Raw genomic sequence first — 23115 nt, 5'->3', positions numbered from 1 at the left:
CGACATAGTCCCTGGTCCCACATGGGACTCACGGCCTTAATTCCCATTTTGCAGATGAGTAAACTGAGGCCCAGGGAAATGACGTGACTTGCCCAAAGTCACACAGCAGACAAGTGGTGCAGCCGGGATTAGACAGGTCCTCTGACACCCAGGCCTGTGCTCTTTCCACTAGCTTGGAATCCTGCTTCCTATAGCATTTAGACCTTTAGTCTGGAGCCCAAGATTATCCTGCCAACATTTTCTGTTTAACAGTCATCCAAAGGATTTACTGGCCTTCTCAACTAATCCTCTATCAATCAATCGTTTTTATTGAGCACTTACTGTGTACAGGGCTTAGGAGAATACCACATAACAATATAATAGACACATTCCCCACTCACAGTGAGCTTACAGTCTAGAAGGGGAGACAGACATTAATATAAATAAATGAATTACAGACACGTACAAAAGTGCTAATCCCTTATTTTTTTTAATGATATCCGTTAAGCGCTTACTATGTGCCAGGCACTGTAGTAAGCGCTGGGGTAGATACCAGCTAATCAGATTGGACACAATCCATGTGTCACTTGAGGTTTAGAGTATTAATCCCCATTTTACAGATGAGATAACTGAGGCACAGAGAAGTTAAGTAACTTGCCCAAGGTCACACAGAAGACAGCTGGCAGAGCCGGGATTAGAACCCAGGTCCTTCCAACTCCCAGGCCTGTGCTCTATCCTCTAGGCCATGCTGGTTTCCGTGCTGCTGCTCAATTGGTAGTGTACTGCCTAGATAACAGAATTCTGGGGTAATGTTTAGTTCTGTTTTGTAAATAAAGCATTTCGGGCATGGATATGGTTTCCCTGGCACCTGCTGACAAATTACCTCAGTTTCCTTCAGACTTAACATCAATCTTTAATTGCTGGCTGATTCAGCAAAGCAATTGACAATCATTTTTCTCTCCTTCTGGGTGAGGGTCTCAAAGTACTCTCCTATGAAGCGACGACTTACCGTGGCAGGAGAGTTTACATATGCTGATGAAGCTTAGAATTATGCCATTGGGAGATACTCTCGCTTTAGGGCTACGCATAATGGAAAGGTCTAAGGCGGAACGTCAGACAAGGTCGATTCACCTCTGCTGGGCAGCAGCAGGATGGGAAAGAGTCAAAGGCACATGATCAAGTGATCAAAAAGTTGATCAAAGACAAAGGCAGAGATTATAATGTTGGTATTTGTTAAGCACTTACTATGTGCAGAGCACTGTTCTAAGCGCTGGGGTAGACTCAGGGGAATCAGGTTGTCCCACGCGGGGCTCACAGTCTTGATCCCCATTTTACAGATGAGGTAACTGAGGCCCAGAGAAGTTAAGTGACTTGCCCACAGTCACACAGCTGACAAATGGCAGAGCCGGGATTCGAACCCATGACCTCTGGCTCCAAAGATCCCAGTTTTGACCACGAGGAAGAAGGCAAGAGTAAACCACTTCCACATTTCTACCAAGAAAACTCTATGGGTACACATGCCAGAACGACTTTATGGCAGAAGGCGGGACGTTCTGGAGAGGGTGTGTCCACGGAATCACTATGGATCGGTAACCACTCTGTGGCATTTGAAGAAGCCTCGAAGTGCAGTTGTCTACAATCGGCCATTCTCGAATGACTGTCTCTAGGATTTCAGGAATTTCTTGATGTCTGCTGACTTGGAGAAGTTTCCCAGAGGAGCTTCACAAACAGTACGGACTCAGTAAATATGATTAAGTGACTGACTGAGCCACACTGTGATCTGAAGGTGCACTGTGGCTCTTGGAGTGTTTGGTCAACACACATCGTAAGCCTCAATAAATACTGATGACATTTGTTAAACGCTTACTATATGCAAAGCACTGTCCTAAACGCTGGGTACAATTGATTGATTGATTGATATATATTCTTTAGAAGCCAATCCTGAAGTATTCTCCCTAGAATCTTGTCAGCAATGGAAAGTATTGAGATTTCTCAGTAATTGTCACCAACTGCTCTTTTGCCCTTGTTCTTGAAGACGACCATGATGGTGATATCTTTGAGATCCTTCGGCATCCTCTCATCGTCGCATTGGTCGAGGAAGTGCTTGTATAGGTTTTAAGTAGGTGATCTATGCTTTTAGATCTCAGACAATAGAAGATTTTACAATAGGAGGAAGAAGGAAAAGTGGATGTGTGCAGGAGTTAACATTTAAGCAATAAGGTATGTAAAATAGCTACAAAAGTGCTATAGATGGTTGTGAGAAACGTTGAAGTCATACCTGGGAAGAAAATAACTTGGGCAGAAGGACAGTTATCAGAGAAGGCTTCCTGGAGGAGTTGGTTTCAGAAGGGATTTAAAGATGGGGAGAACTCTGATCTGGCAAATTTGAAAGGGAAGAAAGCTCCAAGCAGGAGGAAAGTCATGAGCAAGAAGTGGGAGAGGTGAGACCAAGACACAGTGAGAAGATGAGTTTAAGAACAAAGAGGGACATCTGTAGCGTGGTGGGAGAAGAAAGTGAAAAAATAGGAGAGAGGGAGAAAACTGATGGAGTGCCTTGAACCTAATGGTCAAGGATGTCTATTTGAGGTGGAGAGGAAAGGGTAATCTTCAAAGATTTTTGAAGGATGGAGAAATGTATGCAGAATGATGTTTAAGAAAAATAATCCCAGAAATGAGAGTGAAGAATAGAGAAGCAGCATGGCCTAGTGGACCGAGCATGGACCTGCGAGTCAGAAGGACCTGGGTTCTAATCCCAGCTCCACTACTTGTCTGCTGTGTGACCTTGGGCAAGTTACTTCACTTCTCTGTGCCTCAGTTACCTCACCTGTAAAATGGGGATTAAGATTGTGAGCCCTATGTAGGACAGGGACCGTGTCTGGCTTGATTAACTTGTGTCTCCCCTAGCACTTAGTATAGTGCCTGGCACATAGTAAATGCTTAACGAATGTCATAAAAAAGGTATAGGCTGGAGAGGGGAGAGACTAAAACCAGGGAGATTAGCAAGAAGACTGACATAGCAGTCAAATTGGGATATGGCAAGGATTAGCATGGTGGCCTTTTGGATAGAGAAGAATGAGGGGATTCTGGAAATACTGAGAAGAAAAAATCCAGCAGAAATTAATGATAGACTAAATATGGGGGTGGAGAGAGAGAGGAATCAATCAATCCATCATATTTATTGCATGCTTACTGTTTGCACAACACTGTACTAGGTGCTTGGGAGTTGGTAGACACATTCCCTGTCCACAATGAGTTTACAGTTTAAAGGGTGAAGCAGACATTAATATAAATAAATTACAAATATGTACATAAGTGCTGTGGGACTGAAGGAGGCGTGAATAAAGGATGCAAATTCAAGTGCAAGGGGAGTCGGAGAAGAGGAAATGAGGGCGGTGTTGAGGAAGGCCCCTTGAAGGAGATGTGCCTTCAATAAGGCTTTGAAGGTGGGGAGAGTGATCCTCTGTCAGATATGAAGAGATAGGTAGTTCCAGGCTAGAAGCAGGATGTGGGTGAGAGGTCAGCGGTGAGATAAATGAAAGCAAGTTACTGTAAGTAGAATCAAGAATGATTCCAAGGTTACAGGCTTCGGACATGTGTACGTTGGTGCTGTTCTCAACTGGGAAGGCAAAGTCAGGTAGAGGAAACAATTTGGTAGAGATGAGGGTTTCAGTTTTGGATATATCGAGCTTGGAGTGCTGAGGGGATAGTCCTATAGTGGTGTCTTGGAGGCAGGTGGAGATTTCAGTGGAAGTGAAAATTTGGGTCTAGAGAAGTAGATATGGGAGTCATTCACAAAGAGATTAAAGCCATAGGCCTGCATGAGAGTTAAGTAAGAAGAAACAGGATCCAGACCAGCGTTTTGAGAGACAACCAGGACGTGTGAGTCATAAGAAGAACCACTGAATGAGATTGAGGTCAGCCAGAGCAGTAAAAAGAGAACCAAGAGAGAACCATGTAAATAAAAACCAAAGTTAGTCTGTTTCCAGAAGGGAGAGGTTCACAGGGTCACAGTTTGCCAAGAGACTGGGGAAGACTAACTAGGATTCAGCAGAGGGCATTTGGCAAGGAGGAAGTCATTCTTGACTCTGAAGGGAGCACTTTCAATGAATTGAGAAGCAGGATGGCTCAGTGGCAAGACCACGGGCCTGGGAGTCAGAGGAACTGGATTCTACTCCTGGCTCTGTCACTTGCCTGCTGCATGACCACGAGCAAGTCACTTCACTTCTCTTTGCCCCAGTTACCCCTTCTGTAGAATGGAGATTAAAGGTTGTGAGACCTATGCGGGAAAGGGACTGTGTCCAACCTGATTATCTTGTATCTACTCCAGCGCTGAGTACAATGTCTGGCACATATCAAGCACTTAGCAAATACCATTAAAAAAATTGCAACGAAGAGGTGGAAATCAGATCACTGCCCTAGGTGATTTTTTGACCAGAAACCTTCACCAACTGAGAAGCGGCACGGCCTAGTGGATAGAGCACAGGCCTGGGAATCAGCAGGACCTGGGTTCTAATTCCTGTTCCGCCACTTGTCTGCTTCGTGATCTTGGGTAAGTCACTTCACTTCTCTGGGCCTCAGTTCCCCGATCGGTAAAATGGGGATGAAACCCGTGAGTCCCATGTGGGACGTGGACTGTGTCCATCCTGGTTAGCTTGTAACTACCCCAGCACTTATATATTCAGTGCCTGGTACATCATAAGTGCTTAACAAATACCATAAAAACCCCCAAAACTGATAGCATAGTTCCAGCAGGCATTCCCCTTCTTGCAGAGCTAGGACTAGAACCCTGATTCCCAGAGCTGTGCTTCTTCCCTGAAAGACCTACCCAGCTGAAATAAATGTAGAAGTTGCTCCTAGAGAAGCAGCAGGCTGAAGCGATCAAATTTCCACAGCAGCTCCAGGCTACCAAGAGGCTCTTCCAGGCAGCCTAGTGCTACTGAGGAATCACATCTACCATCTCTGCTGTCTTGTGCTTTCCCAGGTGCATAGCACAGTGCTCCACACACATTAAGCACTCAATAAATACCATCAATTTAAGGAGGAAAGAGCTAGAAATGGAAAAAGGAAACTTGAACCTAAAAGGACCCAGCAGCTGTATATGCCTGAACAGACAGAGAAAGAGGAACTATTGGGACCCTGCAGTTTCAAACTCTTTCAGCTGGAAACTGTGGTCAGAGTTTTGGTTAACAACATTTTCAGGGCTCCAAATCCTCAGCAGAGTGCGAGCAGAGGGAGGCTTGTGGTTAGGTCAATAATAATAATCATAATAATGACGATGGCATCTGTTAAGTGCTTACTATGCGCCGAGCACTGTTCTAAGCTCTGGAAAAATGTCATGTGATGGATGATAGACTGGAAATCGGAAAGTGCCGAATTGAGTGTGCAGAAACAGTAGTAAGAAGTGTGATCTGGGGGAAAAGAACACCCAGAAGAAGGGATGTGGTCTAGGTAAAAAAGACCTAGAGCTGGGTGGATTTTAGACACACACATCTGCTGCGAGCCTACTATATGAGCTTGAGTCACTTAACTTCTTGGTGACTCAGTTTCCTCATCGGTAAAAGAGGGAAAGCAGTAGTAGTAATAGTATTTATTAAGCCCTAACTGTGTGCAAAACTCTTTCATTCATTCATTCATTCATTCAATAGTATTTATTGAGCACTTACTATGTGCAGAGCACTGTACTAAGCGCTTGGAATGTACAATTTGGCAACAGATAGAGACAATCCCTGCCCGAAGACGGGCTCACAGGCTAAACGGGGGAGACAGACAGCAAAGCAAAATAGAACAAAACAAGAACATCAAGATAAATAGAATCAAGGAGATATACACCTCATTAACAAAATAAATAGGGTAATAAATATATGCAAATGAGCACAGTGCTGAGGGGAGGGAAAGGGGGAAGAGCAGAGGGTTGGGGGTGGAGGGGAGGGGGAGCAGAAGGAAAAGGGGGGCTCAGTCTGGGAAGGCCTCCTGAAGGAGGTGAGCTCTCAGTAGGGCTTTGAAGTGGGGAAGAGAGTTAGTTTGGCAAATGTGAGGAGGGAAGGCATTCCAGGATAGCGGTAGGACGTAGGCCAGGGGTCGACGGCAGGATAGGTGTGAACGGGGGACAGTGAGGAGGTGAGCGGCAGAGGAGCAGAGTGTACGGGGTGGGGAGTAGAAAAAGAGAAGGGAGGTGAGGTAGGAGGGGGCAAGGTGATGGAGAGCTTCTTTACTAAGTGTTGGGGAAAAAAAAATACACTGGTGCAAATTAGAAAAATTTCCCTGGTCCTCAAGGGGGAGGCTCTTGCTGTATGGAAAGTTCCATGATTCTCTAATCATGTTCAAGCCTATCAGTCAACCACTGGTATTCATTGAGTGCTTACTGTGTGCAGAACTCTGTACTAAGCTGTTGGGACAATACACGGAGAACTGGTAGATACAGTACCGCATCAAGAAGTTTACAGTCTAGCCTTGAACACAGATTGAAAGCACACGTTAAGTCTGACCTGAATCTACAAGTAGGGTTACCTTGACCCTAATTTGTCTGCTGCTAGACCAGCGGAAGGGTCCCAGCTCTGCAATTAGTGGGAGACTGCCAAGTTCAATGGCCATCAATGGTGAAGGCTTCCGACTTCAGTTTATTTCAGGCACCTTCCGTTTCTTCAGTCAGAAGAGAATCAAAATGGCCTAAGACTCAGAAGACCTGGGTTTGAATGCTGGATCCTTGTCTGCTGTGGGACTTTGTCAAGTCACTTAACTTCTCTGTGCTTCAGTTACCTCATCTGTAAAATGGATATTAAGACTGTGAGCTCCATGTGGGACATGGACTGTGTCCAGCCTGAATAGTTTGTATCTGCCCCAGCACTTAGCACAGTGCCTGGCGCTTAGTAAATGCTTAACAAATTTTAAAAAAATAGAACTAGGGCTGGCTTCAAAGCCAATATCTTTAGATCAGTAATAAAGATCACGATTGCCACTGCATGAGTTCTTTCAACTAATGGTAAGAAGCAGACAAATCCTGTAGGCTAGATTATATTTGTTTTTTTAGAGATAAAACGGTTACGTTTTATCTTTCATGACTTCCAGTTTCCTGCTGTGTTTACCTTTCCTCTGGCTTTTACAGTAAATAATTGTTTTAGTCTTTCCTATTGAAGTATAAACTCCTTGAGAATAAATGTCTGTCTCCCCGCCTCCAGACTGTCAACTCGTTGTGGGCAGGGAATGTGTCTGTTTATCCTTATAGTGTACTCTCTCAAGTGCTTAGTACAGTGCTCTGCGCATAGTAAGGGCTCAGTAAATACAAATCAATGAATGAATGAACGACAGGGAGACTGGGCACTGTAGTTCTTTCCTTATAGCTTAGTTCAATGACTATCACTCAGTAGGTGCTCAATAAATGCCACTGTTTGATCGATTGACCAAACTCCTAGGGCCTAAGGAACAAACCAGAAGATGCAGGCAGGAGCAGAGGCATGAGGCCCCCTTATCTTAGACTGACCCCTGAGTGTCCCTGGCTCCATAAGCCCACAGCAGGAGATTCCACCTTCCAGATTCACCCTCCTGGTGGCTGACAATCCCAGACTCCCAGCGATTCCAGGAGTGGATGTCACCAGGTAAGAGCAGGCCAGGAGACAGGAGAATGAGGGAGTTGGAACGAGGAGGTGCACAGGCCTGCCAGTTGAGGGGATGGAAGGGAGTATTTTAAAGCCCACCACGTGCCATTGAGCATTAGCAAGTGCAGGGGGATTAATAAATACTCATTCAAATTCTTTCCCCCCCCCAACTAGGAGAGGGTGGGGAGAGAGAGGGAAGGCTGGAGAGGCAAGCAGGTAGGTGGGAAGTTACAGAGAAAGTTTTATGTTGCATGTCCTCAGCTTTCTGTTGGAGAGGGGACCTCGTCTGGGGCTGGGTTTTAGTGCTGAGCTATTCCTCAGCAAAACCCACACCTGAGTACAATCCCATATCCCCTGCTGCAGCCATCCCAGAGAGGCAAAGGCCCGGGAGGATTAGGGGAGAAGCTTGCAATCCCACTGATCTGGCAGTTGGTGGGGGGGTTTTTGTTTGTTTTTCTAATGGTAGGTGTTAAGCACGTACTATGTACCAGGCACTGCACTAAGCACTGGGATAGATATGTTAATCAGGTTGGACACAGTCCCTGTCCCATGTAAGGCTTACAGTCTTCACCTCCATTTTACAGATGGGGTACCTGAGGCACAGAGAAGTGAAGTGACTTGCCATGGTCACCTGACAGACAAGTGGCGGAGCCGGGATTAGAACCCAGGTCCTTCTGACTTCCAGGATTGTGCTCCTTCCACTAGGCCTTCCTGCTTCTCCAGGTTACCCCTACTAACACCTCTGGATTTGTTTTTGCCCATTTGGGGGGCATGTAGCAAACCAAGGGGCTATTTTGGCAACAGCTACCTGTTACACCCATCAGTGTGCCTAGTGGACAGAACTCGGTCCTGGGAGTCAGAAGGTCCTGGGTTCTAACCATGGTTCTGCCTGATCTTGGGCAAATCACTTTATTTCTCTGTGCCTCAGTTACCTCATCTCTAAATTGGGGATTAGGATTGTGAGCCCCACGTGGGACAAGGACCGTGTCTAACCTGATTAACTTGTATCTCCCCCAGCGCTTAGTACCTGGCACATAGTAAGAGTTTAACAAATATCATTAAAAAAAAAAAAAGCCGGTTGGTTCTCCTCCAGCAGTTGAGTGTCACCATTGCTGCCGTTGGGATTTCTGGGACCTGGAGAAGGCACTGTAGCAACCTCCTAAGCCTGAAGGGGATTCAATCATTCATTTATTCAATTGTATTTACTGAGCGCTTACTGTGTACAAAGTGCTGTATTAAGCACTTGGGAGAGTACAGTATAACACCAGACACATTCCTACCCACAATGAGCTCCCAGACTTTCTGTTGCCAAGCCTCACCCATGGTCTTTTTGACAGAATGTCACCAAAGGATGTCGTTAAGGATGTTTATTATTTTTTCTGGTTCATACTTGGTGCCTGCACAGCCTGTCCAGCTCATACCTTATAACTTGGCAATTCACTGTATGTTAGGCAGGCAGGAAGCTCCCACTTCTTTCAGACACACCCTCCTATGCCTCTCCTCCACCTCTAAGTCAAAGCCAGCCTTCTGTGGGCTTGACGGGAAGAGTTCTGCTTTCTTCCTTTCTCCAGGGAAAAGATGGTGTGCCAAGAGCTTTAAAGCCCACTTAATTAGCTGAAGGCTAAAGAGTAGGACCTGAAAAGGTGTCCAGAGAAGCAAGGCCCTGGGCAGAAATTTAGAATGGACACAGAAGAATAAAAGGGAAAGGGACAGTGAAGACGAGGGGAGCGGGACAGAGAAGGAGAGAGGGGAGAGGGATTGTTTCCGGGAGAGTTATACCACTAGTAGGAAAATGCCTGAGGTGAAAGAGAGTCATGGGGCAGGTTCAGCAGCATGTATTTGTTTTACGATGTGTGGCAAAATGGAATGAAGACACAAACAAGCATTTCCATCAACCCAGGATTGACCAGTTCAGTGATAATGTGGAAGTAAAGCCCAAAGATGTATTTGGGGGCGATCTAGCTTCTTCATTTGTTCCTGTCTGCTTTATTCCCCTTTCCGATTTTGCTTCCTTTCTGGCTTCCTTACCTCGTCCCATGAGAATTCCTCTTTAGGGCAACAGCTGCAATCTCCCTTCTTAATATCTCTCAAGCAAAACAATGCCTTGGAGCTGGAGCAGCTGCACCCTATTTACTTCGCTACTTCTGAATTATGATTAACATATACTCAGCACACATAAATCTTAAAGCACTCTGAGTGAAACAAGTCCATTCAATGATTAGCTCATTTTCTCAGTGCTCACTAATAATAGTAATAGCATTTGTTAAGCACTTACCATATAGGTCAAGCACTGTTCTAAACACTGGAATAAATACAAATAATCAGGTTGGACAGAGTCCCAGACCCTTATGGGGCTCACAGTCTAGGTCAGAGGTAATTCACACCGGGAGTTAATTATCGAATTACTCTGGAATCAGTCAGAAGGTGGTTGCCCTCATTAGCAATTTCTTACCTTTACCTCACCTGATCTCACCATTTGTATTAATAGACTGCATTTTTCTAGCTTCAAGTCAGTCTATTGAATTGGCCGCATTTAGAATTTTGTTAAGAGAGTTTGCAGATCTGTTGATCACACAGCTTAGTTGTGAACCAAAATCAGAACGCTTAACACAAGCACAGGACATCTGGGGACCTTAGAATTAACTCAGATGTAGATTACTTTTGAGTCCAATAGGAGCTATTTGTTCCTTGGCTTGCTTTCTTATTTTTTTCCCTGATTGTTTTTGATTTAGAAAATAAAGGACAAGTTGGTTCATTCATTCAGTCGTATTGAGAAGCAGCATGACTCAGTGGAAAGAGCCCGGGCTTGGGAGACAGAGGTCATGGGTTTGAATCCCCGCTCTGCCACTTGGCAGCTGTGTGACTGTGGGCAACTCACTTCACTTCTCTGGGCCTCGGTTCCCTCGTCTGTAAAATTGGGATTAACTGTGAGCCTCACGTGGGACAACCTGATGACCCTGTATCTACCCCAGCAGTTGGAACAGTGCTCTGCACATAGTAAGCGCTTAACAAATACCAACATTATTATTTACTGAGCGCTTACTATGTGCAGAGCACTATAATAAGAGCTTGGGAGAGTACGATATAACAATAAGCAGGCACATTCTCTGCCCACAATGATCTTACATTCTTACATTAATATAAACATATTACAGATATGTACATAAATGCTGTGGAGCTGGGGTGGGGGATGAGGAAAGGGAGCAAGTCAGAGTGAAGCAGAAGGGAGTGGGAGAAGAGGAAGGGGGGGGTTAGTCAGGGAAGGCCTCTTGGAGGAGATGTTTCTTCACTAAGGCTTTGAATGAGAGGGAGAGTAATTGTCTGTCAGATTTGAGGAGGGAGGGCGTTTCAGGCCAGAGTTAGGATGTGGGCAAGGGGTCGGCGACGAGACAGACGAGATGGAGGTACAGTGAGAAGGTTAGCATTAGAGGTTATTTAGTAAGATGGACTTTATCTTGCTCCGTAACTCAAAGAGCATTGTGGACGTTTTCTTTGGAATCAGGCATTCATTTACCTGGGCCCATCCATTCAGTTTTCCACTGTACTTCGGTGTCCGATGACCTCCCGGCTTTGTATATCATGTCATCTCTCTTCAGGCTCGTCTTGTGGTCAGTCTCTTGAATGACTTTGTGACAGCTGAATACTAATGAGGCCCTGAATAGAATCCTTTCCAAAAGGTGTCAAACCATTTCAGAGTGACATATAAACAAGAATCTGAGAAAGCATTCATTCATTCAGTTGTATTTATTGAGCGCTTACTATGTGCAAAGCCCTGCACTAAGCGCTTGGGAGAGGACTTATAACAATAGACACATTCCTACCCACAAGGAACCTGTGATGCAATGATGGGAGAAGCAGCAAAAAGCTTTAAGGGACTCCTCCACAGAATAACCGAGGCTAGTACACTTTCTCGTCTGGGCCATACAAACTTGACACACACCTGGGTATTTCACAACCCAACTCTGACCCAAGATTTTATACTAGGTAATCATATTTATTAAGCACTCACTCTATGCAGAGCGTTGTAGAAAGTGCTGGGAAAGAATACAGAAGCAGGAATGGGCAGGGAACATGTCTACCAACTCTGATGTACTGCATTCTTCCAAGCGCTTAATACAGTGCTCTGCCCCTAGTAAGTGCTCAGTAAATACCTCTGAATGAATTACCTCTGAATGAATTAAACATGTTTCTTGTGTCTTGGGGGGCTCACAACCTAACAGGTAGGCTGAATATCAATCAATCAGTCGATCAATCAGTGCTTACTTGCACATAGCCCCATTACTGACAAAGTCATTTCTCGACAAGTAAATGAAACTGTGCTTTCTAAAAATTGCATAACTTTGCCCTAGGCTTGGGGAACAAACAATAAATCTGTCAGCTAGTGCAGCTGTTGATTTCCCTCCCTGCTGGCAATGCCCACTTGGTTTGTTCTTTAGGAAGTTATAGAAAAACTCCATCAGGAGTCAGTTTTGGTCTTGCACCGAAACCAGCTGGATCTCAGATTTAGAAACCTCATGGGATGAGGCCCTCGGGAGAGACCTGATTTCACCGGGATGAAGCAAGACTAAAGATTTAAAGCCTGGAGGGAAATCCCCTGAGAAATCCCGTATTCGTTTTGCCTTTTTTAAATGTGGAAAATATTGATGTTAATGGTTTCTCTTTTCAAGTTGTATTTTTCTAATAATGATGAGTGATAGCTGTTAAACGCTTACTACGTATATAATACTATGTGCAGGATAATCCAGTAGAACGCAGTTCCTATCCCACATTCAACTCGCAACCTGTAGGAGGGAGAATTGGTATTTATAGGCCCCCCTGCAGCCCACAGCAAGCACTGTGAGACCACCCCAAACCCCAGCTGTCATGACTGGAAACATCTTAAAAACATCTACTGGTATTTTTAGCATCGGGTCAAGATAAGAGAGTGTCTTGGAGATTAACTGGATTAAATTTGGCATAATTTGGATTTATTGGTCTGGTTTCTGGGGCTCAGGTGTTCTGAGTCGGTAGTAAATTGGAAAACTGTGGAGCCTAACTCTCCCATCTATCAGTTGTTTTTATTGAGCACTTACTATGTACAGAGCACTGTACTAAGTGCTTGGGAGCATACCATAAAACAGAATTAACAGACATGTTCCCTGCTAATAATGAGCTTATAGTCTCCCCTTTGAGAAGTATGGCGTAGTGGATAGAACACGGGAATAGGAGCAGAAGGTCATGGGTTCTAATCCTGACTCCAGCACTTGTCTGCTGTATGACCTGGTGAGTCATTTCATTTCTCTGTGCCTCAGTTCCCTCATCTGTAAAACGGGGACTGTGCTCCACGTGGGACAGGGACTGTGGCCAACTTGATTTGCTTGTGTCCACCCCAGCACTTAGTTCATTGCCTGACAGAGAGTAAGTATTTAACAAATACCATCGTTATTATTATTATTAATATTATATGAGGGAGGGCACTGCTGGAGAAACTCAGAGGGATTTCAAGGCTCTCTCTACTCCTTGCCTGCCTAGATCCCCTGCAAGAAGCAGATGTTAAGCACTTAATAATCATAATAATAATAATGTTGGTATTTGTTAAGCGCTTACTATGTGCAGATCACTGTTCTAAGCGCTGAGGTAGATACAAGGTAAAGTGTTTTAGTACAGTGTTTTACACACAGTACGCACTCAATAAATATGACTGAATGAATGAATGTTCACCTGCACCAACGTGGGAATCTCCATCCAGTTGGTAAGTGTAAGGCACCGCACCCATTCCACTACCTTTTGTGCCTCAGTTCGCTCATCTGTAAAATGGGGATTAAGACTGTAAGCCTCACGTGGGACAACCTGATGACCCTGTATAATAATAATGTTGGTATTTGTTAAGCGCTTACTATGTGCAGAGCACCGTTCTAAGCGCTGGGGTAGATACAGGGTAATCAGGTTGTCCCACGTGAGGCTCACAGTTAATCCCCATTTTACAGATGAGGTAACTGAGGCACAGAGAAGTTAAGTGACTTGCCCACAGTCATACAGCTGACAAGTGGCAGAGCCGGGAGTCGAACCCATGACCTCTGACTCCGAAGCCCAGGCTCTTTCCACTGAGCCACGCTGCTGTATCTACCCCGGCGCTTAGAGCGGTGCTCGGGACATAGTAAGCGCTTAACAAATACCAACATTATTATTACCTTTTCTGTAATTCTAAGACACTTTGCAAAAGTCTTGTTGGGAAGAAGAACAGCAATAACCACCCCAGTGGTAGAAATGCTGCCATCTTGGGCCAACGCTGTCACTGCTGGCCACTCTCCCAGGCAGCTCTAAGCATCACTGTCAGCAAGAGAACATCACATAACACTCTTGAACTCAGAGGCAGAGGCATCTATCTCTCTTTGTACTTTTGATGACTCACCCTTCCCAAAGCGGTGGGGGAAAAGGGAGGGAGGGAGACAGGAGAAGGCTGGAGAAGCCAGATGCAATTGATTGAGACTGTCATATTGAATTGCCTTCAGGTCACAAGACATTGAATCCTTCTCATATTGTATTCCAGTTATCCATTTCCTTTTGCAGTTAACCTTGCTGCATACCCTGGATTATTAAAAAAAAAGTGTGGTGAAATTTATTCATATAAATGGATGCTGTATTTTTGCCAGAGGCTAACAGCCCATTAGCAAGAAAACAGGAAGCTGACAGAGAAGAAAAGAGCACCTTAGCTGCAGAGAAACACCAAGGCCTAGTGGCTAGAGCACAGGCCTGGGAGTCTGAAGCTTCTGGGTTCTAAATCCTGGCTCTGCCACTTGTCTGCCATGTGCATTTGGGCAAGAAACTTAACTTCTCTGTGCCCCAGTTACCTCATCTCTAAAATGGGGATTCAGAGTGTGAGCTCTATGTAGGTCATGGACTGTGTCCAACCTGATTATTACCTTGTATCGTCCCCAGCACTTAGTACAGTGCCAAAAAGTAAGCGCTTAACAAATATGTGAAAAAAGGGAGGACTAAAATCACATTTACTGAGTGAGAGTCTCCCGTTCGTGTTCAGCTCAGCCACGTCTCTAAGGGCTCCTGAAACTATTTGCAAGATTGCTTGGGTGCAATGTCCAAGAGGGCAGGGCCAGAGGTATGGGAGCCGATGCAGATAAAAATTTGAAAGTGCTAATAAGGATCTGGGAGGAGAACACAGTGACTCTAGAGCAATGGAAATGGGCCAGGTGTTCCCCGGTGAGTTGCTCTAGGTTCAGGACTTTGAATGGGTTTCATTATGTCGCTCTGGGCACGCAGGCAGCATAACGCGATGACATAATGACAACCTGTGTGCACAAAATGTCACGTAGTGACATCGAGCAGAAAATTACATGCACGTGCAGCGTAACGAAATGATGTCACATGGAACAAGGGAGAGGTTAGTGAATTGCCCCTGCCTCAGGGCAGCCGAATGTTGGATGTCACCCCGACATCACTCCTGGCCCTTTGCCTTTCTCCCCATAATAGAGCTCTCGATCCCTTCTTTGTGCATTCCCTACTGCTCCACTCAGATCTTCATCCCTGTCCTCTGAGCAACCTCTTCTGGTTCTTAGCAAGTCATCAGCTATGGATGAGTCCCTTGACAGAGAACCAAGTGGGCATTTAGTAAGTCCAATTCTCCCAGTGCCCCAAGTAATGTAAACAAAGGCTTTTTTGCACATAGTTACATGGTGAAGATGATGCATAGCTAACTCCCTTGGGAGTATAAGGCTGCTTTGAGGTGACACCGTGTCCATCTTCCACTCCCGAAACCCTGTCCCTCTGTGGCTCGAGGCCAGGTGTGGGTGAACGGGACAATCAGGGTGATCGGCTTTCAGCAGCAGTGATTCCATCACTGGCTTTTCTATGCTCTTTTCTCAATGCTTCCCTTTGCTCTATGCTTCTTTATGCTCTTAACCAGGAATCACTCTCTCTAGACTGTAAACTCATTGTGAGCAGGAAATGTGTCTGTTTATTGTTATACTGTATTCTCCCAAGTGCTTAGTACAGTGCTCTGCACACAGTAATCACTCAATAAATACGATTGACTGACAGGGAGTGGCTAGAACATCCCCGGCCCAACCGACTGTAGTGAGAATTTGGAAGTGGATCCCATTTCTTTTCCCTCTGCCACCCAGGAGCAAATATAGATTTTTTTTTTTAGTGGTATTTGTTAAGCGCTCGCTAAGTGTCAGGCACCGTACTGAGTGCTGGGGTAGATCCAAGACAATCAGGTTGGACACAGTCCCTGTCCCACGTGAGATCACAGTCGTAATCCCCACTTAACAGATGAGGTAACAGAGGCACAGAGGAAGTGAAACGACTTGCCCAAGGTCACACAACAGACAAGTGGTGGAGGTGGGATTAAAACCCAGGCCCTCTGAGTCCCAGGCTTGGCTTCTTTCTGCTAGGCCACGCCGCTTCTCAAATACTAGTTCTCCACTTGGCCCCAAGGGAAGAAAAGAACTCAGTGAAGGACTGATTGAGAAAAGCATCACACTCCATCCGTTGTGGAGAAATAATGTCCCTGGAGAACCAGGGAAGAGAAAGCATCTTCCTTCTGCCGGTCCATTATTCTCCATTTGAAGCTGGTGCCAGCCTACTTCGGAGGGTGAACGACTCTGTCCGTAAGGCAGTTGGGCTGTTGCCCACCCTACCATCCTCCAGCACGTTCTGTTGAAATGTCAGAGGCCAAGGAAAGTAGTCAAGGCTGCACTGAAAACAGAATTGTACCCTGCCGGCCATCAAGCTCTCTGATGGCATTAAGACCAGGTCTTACGATACCCCACGCCAGAAAGTTGCATAAAAATCTTTGCACTGTGCACTCAGAGCGTTTGACCCATTCTCTCTCCTTCCCACCAAATGTGGACTTAAAACAACCCGTTCTCTTCCCAGACAGGAATGCAGCGCATCGAGAGGGAGGGGGATGAAGATAATTTGAGAAATTATCCCCAATATGGTATGGTATGTATTCCTGGCGCCATCTACTGCTCGTATTCCAACGGTATTTGAGAAATGTCATGTAAATGTATTTTTTATGTTGAGCTGTGTTATTTGTCCCTTAATTTTCCCACCAGATTTTTTAAATGGTATTTATTAAGCCCTTACTATGCGCCAGGAACTGTACTAAACGCTGGGGGTAGATACAAAGTAAGCAAGTTGATATTTGCCGGTCTCAGAAATTTGCTCCGAAACTGCGACCAAATTCTCCTTTCACTCTCTTTCAAAATTGCAAGCATATTCTCAGAATAAATGCAGTAGTCACTCAGTTGCAGCGTGGCTCAGTGGAAAGAGCCCGGACTTGGGAGTCAGAGGTCATGGGTTCGACTCCCGGCTCTGCCACTTGGCAGCTGTGTGACTGTGGGCAAGTCACCTCATTTCTCTGGGCCTCAGTCCCCTCATCTGTAAAATGGGGATTAAAAAACTGTGAGCCCCACGTGGGACAACCTGATCACCCTGTATCTCCCCCAGCACTTAGCACGGTGCTCTGCACATAGTAAGCGCTTAACAAACACCAACATTATCATTATTATATTATGGGAACGTTGAAAATGCTGGTTAGAAGAAGGTCACATTCTAAAGTATTAGTTAAATGATTAGGTAAAGTAAATAATACCTCTTTATTATTAGACTGGTAGTTTTCCAGCAAAACAAATTATTATTATTAATAGTAATAATAGTATTTGTTAAGCACTTACTCTGTGCCAACCACTGTTCTAAGCGATGGGGTAGATACCAGGTAATCAGTTGTCCCATGTGGGGCTCCCAATCTTAATCCCATTTTACAGTGAGGTAACTGAAGCTCAGAGAAGTTAAGTGATTTAATGTTGGTATTTGTTATGTGCTTACTATGTGCAGAGCACTGTTCTAAGCGCTGGGGTAGACTCAGGGGAATCAGGTTGTCCCACGTGGGGCTCACAGTCTTCATCCCCATTTTACAGATGAGGTAACTGAGGCCCAGAGAAGTGAAGTGACTTGCCCACAGTCACACAGCTGACAAGTGGCAGAGCTGGGATTCGAACTCATGACCTCTGACTCCAAAGTCCAGGCTCTTTCCATAGAGCCACACTGCTTCTTTGGGTAAGAGGGAGGGATCTGACTGAGTGCTTTGAACTTACTACTGGTCAGGAGCTACTGTTTGATGTGGAGAGGAATAGGTAACCAGTGTGGCCCAGTAGAAATAGTCTGGGCCTGAGAGTCAGAGGACCTGGGTTCTAAACCTGACTCTATCACTTGCCTGCTCTGTGACCTTGGGCAAGTCGCTTACCTTCTCTGTGCCTCAGTTCCCTCATCTGTAAAATGGCAGGGTCAATAACTGTTCTCCCTCCTACTTAGACTGTGAGTCCCATGTGGGATCTGGTGATTTTGTATAATAATGATGGTATTTGTGAAGCACTTACTATGTGCCAAGCACTATTCTCTATCTACCCCAGAACTTGGTACAACACTTGGAATGTAATGAGGGCTTAATAAAAACCACAGTTATTATTATTATTATTATCATTCTTGTTACTAGTAACACTTTCCCAAGTGCGTAATACAGTGCTCCGAATATAATAATAATAAGACTAACAATAATAATCATCACTGGAGGTATTTGAGGTGAGGGGAGAGATGTGTGCAGACAATTAAAAATGAATATATATATACATCTTTTATTTTCCAGATGCCACAATTCTGTTTCTGGGTATTTTTCATGTTACTAAAGAAATAAATCTTACATCATCACATATCTAAATGTAAAAATGAATTAGAAATTTGGCTCTATCTTGATGTTCGTGCTTAAAACCAGTGAAACTGGAAAATAATTTTAGAGAACATGAGTTTTAATTTGTGAACAATTTTACATCTGGGATTGAGGAGGAAAAAAAAAAGAATGAAGCTTTTTGTTCTGCGCCTTAGGGCTCAGTAGGCCTCTTCTATTTGATTGGGAAACCGACTTCTGTGACTGTACCATTGTATTCTGAATCCTCCTGTTATGGCCATCTTCCAGCTGCCCCTCCCACACCAGGCACTCAGGTCTGTGGGGTGAAGCAGGTGCTTTTAAAACGTGCTCTGACCTGTCAGGGCCCACTTAGGTGGAGGAAGGGTGGAAGAATGTTCAGGTGAGAACCTGTTCACTGTGGCTCAGAGCTGTTTTCCAGCATGCCTGTGTCCGATCATTATAGTGCCACTAGGAGAAGGTAGAATGGTAGACTGGTAGAATGCACCAATCAATCAATCAATCAATCAATAACCTGGCTTTTCTTCCCACCACTACCCAGCTAGTACACTTTGCTCCTCTAATACCAACCTACTCATGGTTCCTGACTTCTCTTCTCTTTTGTTATAAACACTGGCTCACATCCTCACTCCTGCCTGGAACTCCCTCCCACCTCACTTCTGATAGTCTACTACTCTTCCATCTTCAAAAATCTACTAAAATTACATCTCCACCAGGAAGCTTTCCCTGACTAATCTCTCATCTTCTCATCCCATTTTCCCTCCTTACCGTGTCCCCTATGCACTTCAGTCTGTACCCCTTGAGCACTTACATACTCACCCCACTCCCACATCTTTATACTCGATTGCATCCCCTCGCTGTAATTTTATTTTCATGTCTGTCTCCCTCATTATATATACTCTAAGAGGGATCATGTCTACATGATCTATTTTACTTTCCCAAATGCTCACAGAAGTGCTCTGCACACAGTGAATGCTTAATAAATACTCTTGATTGACTGATAGTATTTGTTGAGGGTTGAGTGCAGAGCACTTCTATTAGAGAAAATACAATCGAATTAATAGATAGGGTCCCTCTTTTCAAGATGCTTAAGATGATTAGACTGTAAGCCCGTCAACGGGCAGGGACTGTCTCTATGTGTTGCCGATTTGTACATTCCAAGCGTTTAGTACAGTGCTCTGCACATGGTAAGTGCTCAATATATTTATTGAATGAATGAATCTAGTTGGGGAGACAGGCATTAAAATAAATTACAGATAGGCAGAAGCAGTGGAGTCAAAGATTTGCTTGCAAGTGCTTAGGTGATGCACAAGTGCATCAACTTGATATTCTCCTGGTCACACAGCTACTGACACTGCACTTTCATTCCACCAGGTTTCTTTTTTATGTATTTTTTAATTTTGATGGTCTTTGTTAAGTGCTGATTATCTGCCTGGCCACTGTACTAAGAGCTGGAGTAGATACAAGCTAATCAGGTATCAAGTGGGTCAGTTCATGTCCCACTTGGGGCTCACAGTTTCAATCCCCATTTTACAGATGTGGTAACTGAGGCACGGAGAAGTGCACAGAGACATCAAATGACTGAAAGAGTAAGAGAAAGAGAAATACGGGGGTCCAACTTTGATCTTATTGTTTTTGTTAAATTTCCATTCTATTTCTCTGCTACGTCTCATCAGACAGATTTCCTCTTCCTCTGCATGTCCTCACAAATTCACTCAGAGGATTTTTCCACTCAATACAAATAAACTTACAATAATATGTCCATTAAACTCAGGCAATTAATTCAGAGGGGTTCCTCACAAAGAAAGGTCTCAGTTTATTGGAATGATGGAGAACAATCCTCTCAGCACCCTCAAAATTAGAATGACATCAAAATTAAATGACATCAATAAAGTCATTTAGCAAGCCTGGGCTCTACAAAAAATTAATCTGGGCCTAGAAGAAATAGGGTTTCCAATCAATCAAATTTATTGAGCACTTACGGTGTGCAGAGCACTGTAGTAAACTCTTGGAGGAGTACAGTACAATGGTGGGTAGACGTATTCTCTGCCAACGAGGAGTTTATAGCCTAGAGAGGAAGATAGATATTGAAGTAAATTATGAAGATGTGCCTAAGTGTTGTGGTGCTGAGTGTGGTATGACTATCAAGTACTTAAAATGCACGAATCCAAGGGTAAGGGTGATGCAGAAAAGAGAGGGAGTGTGAGAATGAGGGTTTAGGGAATGAGACCACTGTGCCCTGAGAAACAAAATACCCTTAGAGTTTAACTAAATAAATCCTTCCCTTTCTGTTTTATCCAGTCTACCAGTTTGCTACCCCTCTGAACCACACTTTACAATTTCGGCCCTAGGGACTGTCGTCCACAAGAACCGACCGACCGGCAGCCAGGCCTGTGGAGCAGACCTGAGAGGACAAGAGTGACTCCATTTTAATGATTCCAGGACTTCCTTCCGTTTTATGCTCCCCTCCAGTTTGTCTTATGATCCCCTCCAGTTTGTGAAATTGTCGACTCCCGGACAAGAAAGAGAACCACAACATTCTTTTGACTCCCACGTGGAGACTCCGTGATCGCTTCACGTCGTTAACTCCTGACTGCAGCTCTTAATTGTCGACTGCACATCTGTTTATCTCCAGAAAATAGGAACTGAACCCAAGAACTGATGGCCAACTCTCCCATTCCTCCCTTCCTCCTTAATTGGCTGCATGCTTAAATAAAAGTAATGTTCTGAGGGATGCTGGGGACTGCACGCCACCCGTATCCCACTGGGATGAACGGACGTGTAGCCACTTTCCTCCTTTGCTGCGCTATCCCGACTCCCGTCTCCGAGTCTTTCTATCTACATCACCACCTGGGGTGATCGAACCCTATGATCGGAATTGCCGATCTTCGCTCCGACACTTTCAGTTTATTTTCCGAGGACAGGGACCAACTTCCCGATGTCAATCAGGAGAGAAAAAGGGGGAGGAGAATTTTAAGGAAGTAAAAAGCAGGGCAGGGCTTGGTAGTAGCTTTGAAGAGGTAGAAAGACCTGCCTTGGGGACTTTCCAGCCGGGCTGAGACACTCCCAGGTCTTTCAGTCCTGCTCAGAAGCTCTAACATTTTTGTTTGAGTCCTGGAATAATAATAATAATAACGTTGGTAAGTGTAAGGCACCGCACCCATTCCACTACCTTTTGTGCCTCAGTTCGCTCATCTGTAAAATGGGGATTAAGACTGTAAGCCTCACGTGGGACAACCTGATGACCCTGTATAATAATAATGTTGGTATTTGTTAAGCGCCTACTATGTGCCGAGCACTGTTCTAAGCGCTGGGGTAGACGCAGGGGAATCAGGTTGCCCCACGTGGGGCTCACAGTCTTCATCCCCGTTTTGCAGATGAGGTAACTGAGGCACCGAGAAGTGAAGTGACTCGCCCACAGTCACCCAGCTGACAAGTGGCCGAGCCGGGATTCGAACCCATGACCTCTGACCCCAAAGCCCGTGCTCTTTCCACTGAGCCACGCTTTCGGATCCATACGTCGTCGCTGGAAACCCCATAGGATCGACAGTCTGTAACAAATGACAAATGCCATAATAATCATTATGATTATAGCGTTCGGCGCCTAATACGCGCTTAACCAATGTTATGATGATGATGATGATGTGACTGCACACTTCTGATGATGATCTTCTAGACTGTGAGCCCGTTGTTAGGTAGGGACTGTCTCTGTTGTCGAATTGTACTTTCCAAGCGCTTAGCACAGTGCTTTGCACACAGTAAACGCCCAATAAATAGGATTGTTGTCTGTCTCCCCCTTCTTGACTGGGAGCCTGTTGTTGGGCAGGGATGGTCTCCCTCTGTTGCCGAATTCTATTTTCCAAACGTTTAGCACAGTGCTCTGCACACAGTAAGCGCCCAGTAAATAGGATTGTTGTCTGTCTCCCCCTTCTAGACTGTGAGCCTTTCCAAGCGCTTAGCACAGTGCTCTGCACACAGTAAGCGCCCAATAAATAGGATGGTTGTCTGTCTCCCTCTTCTAGACTGTGAGCCTTTCCAAGCGCTTAGCACAGTCCTCTGCACACAGTAAACGCTCAGTAAATAGCATTGTTGTCTCCCTCTTTTAGACTGTGAGCCTTTCCAAGCGCTTAGCACAGTGCTTTGTACACAGTAAGCGCTCAATAAATGGGATGGAATGAATGAATGAATGGATGGATGGATGGATGGATGGATAGATGGATGGATGAATGAATGAATGAATGAGTTTTTCTCCATCGGCTGGTTCCGCTCGGTCCGGGCTCGCGTCGGTCTCCATGGTGCTGTTGCCAAGGAGACCGCCCAAGCGTCTCGGGATTGGCCCCGCCCGGCCTCCCCTCCACGCGATAGGGCAGGGTTTAAGCCAACGAGGGGAGGGCGGAGCTCCGCGGGGAGCCAATCACAGGGAGGGCGGAGCTCCGCGCGAGCCAATCACAAGGAGGGTAGGGCTCCGCGGGGAGCCAATCACAAGGAGGGTAAGGCTCCGCGGGGAGCCAATCACAGGGAGGGTAAGGCTCCGCGGGGAGCCAATCACAGGGAGGGAGGAGCTCCGCGGGAGCCAATCAGAGGGAGGGAGGGGCTCCGCGGGAGCCAATCAGAGGGAGGGAGGAGCTCCGCGGGAGCCAATCACAGGGAGGGAGGAGCTCCGCGGGAGCCAATCAGAGGGAGGGAGGAGCTCCGCGGGGAGGCAAAGGGGGCGGTGGCGGTTCTGGTCCGTGGCTTCCGGGTGCCGGGCTGCTTCCGTTGTGGGCTGGCGGCCTTGGCAGCAGCAGGTATCCGGAGCGGGGACGACAACGACGAGGAGGAGGCGGGGGGCGGCGGCGGCGG

General features: G+C 45.6%; 1 protein-coding gene and 1 long non-coding RNA gene across 4 annotated transcripts in view; both read left to right on the top strand.

The window, feature by feature from the left end:
• Positions 1–21088, top strand: part of LOC103170436 — a 32761-nt gene extending 11673 nt beyond the window's left edge. Inside the window, exons 2-3 of the long non-coding RNA XR_486166.3 lie at positions 16446–16514; positions 20625–21088. This is a non-coding gene — a long non-coding RNA (uncharacterized LOC103170436). The remainder of the gene's footprint in view (positions 1–16445; positions 16515–20624) is intronic.
• A 1893-nt stretch (positions 21089–22981) lies between these two features.
• Positions 22982–23115, top strand: part of ELMOD2 (ELMO domain containing 2) — a 30620-nt gene continuing 30486 nt past the window's right edge. For all 3 annotated transcript variants that reach the window (XR_005660616.1, XM_039913693.1, XM_029077061.2), the window contains exon 1: positions 22982–23060. The gene's annotated coding sequence lies outside the window, so the exon portion shown is untranslated. The remainder of the gene's footprint in view (positions 23061–23115) is intronic.

Source organism: Ornithorhynchus anatinus, chromosome 12 (genome assembly GCF_004115215.2).
Source record: "Ornithorhynchus anatinus isolate Pmale09 chromosome 12, mOrnAna1.pri.v4, whole genome shotgun sequence".
Classification (NCBI taxonomy): Eukaryota; Metazoa; Chordata; class Mammalia; order Monotremata; family Ornithorhynchidae; genus Ornithorhynchus; species Ornithorhynchus anatinus.
Note: the sequence above shows the minus strand (reverse complement) of the source record. Positions and strands in the feature narration are given on the sequence as shown.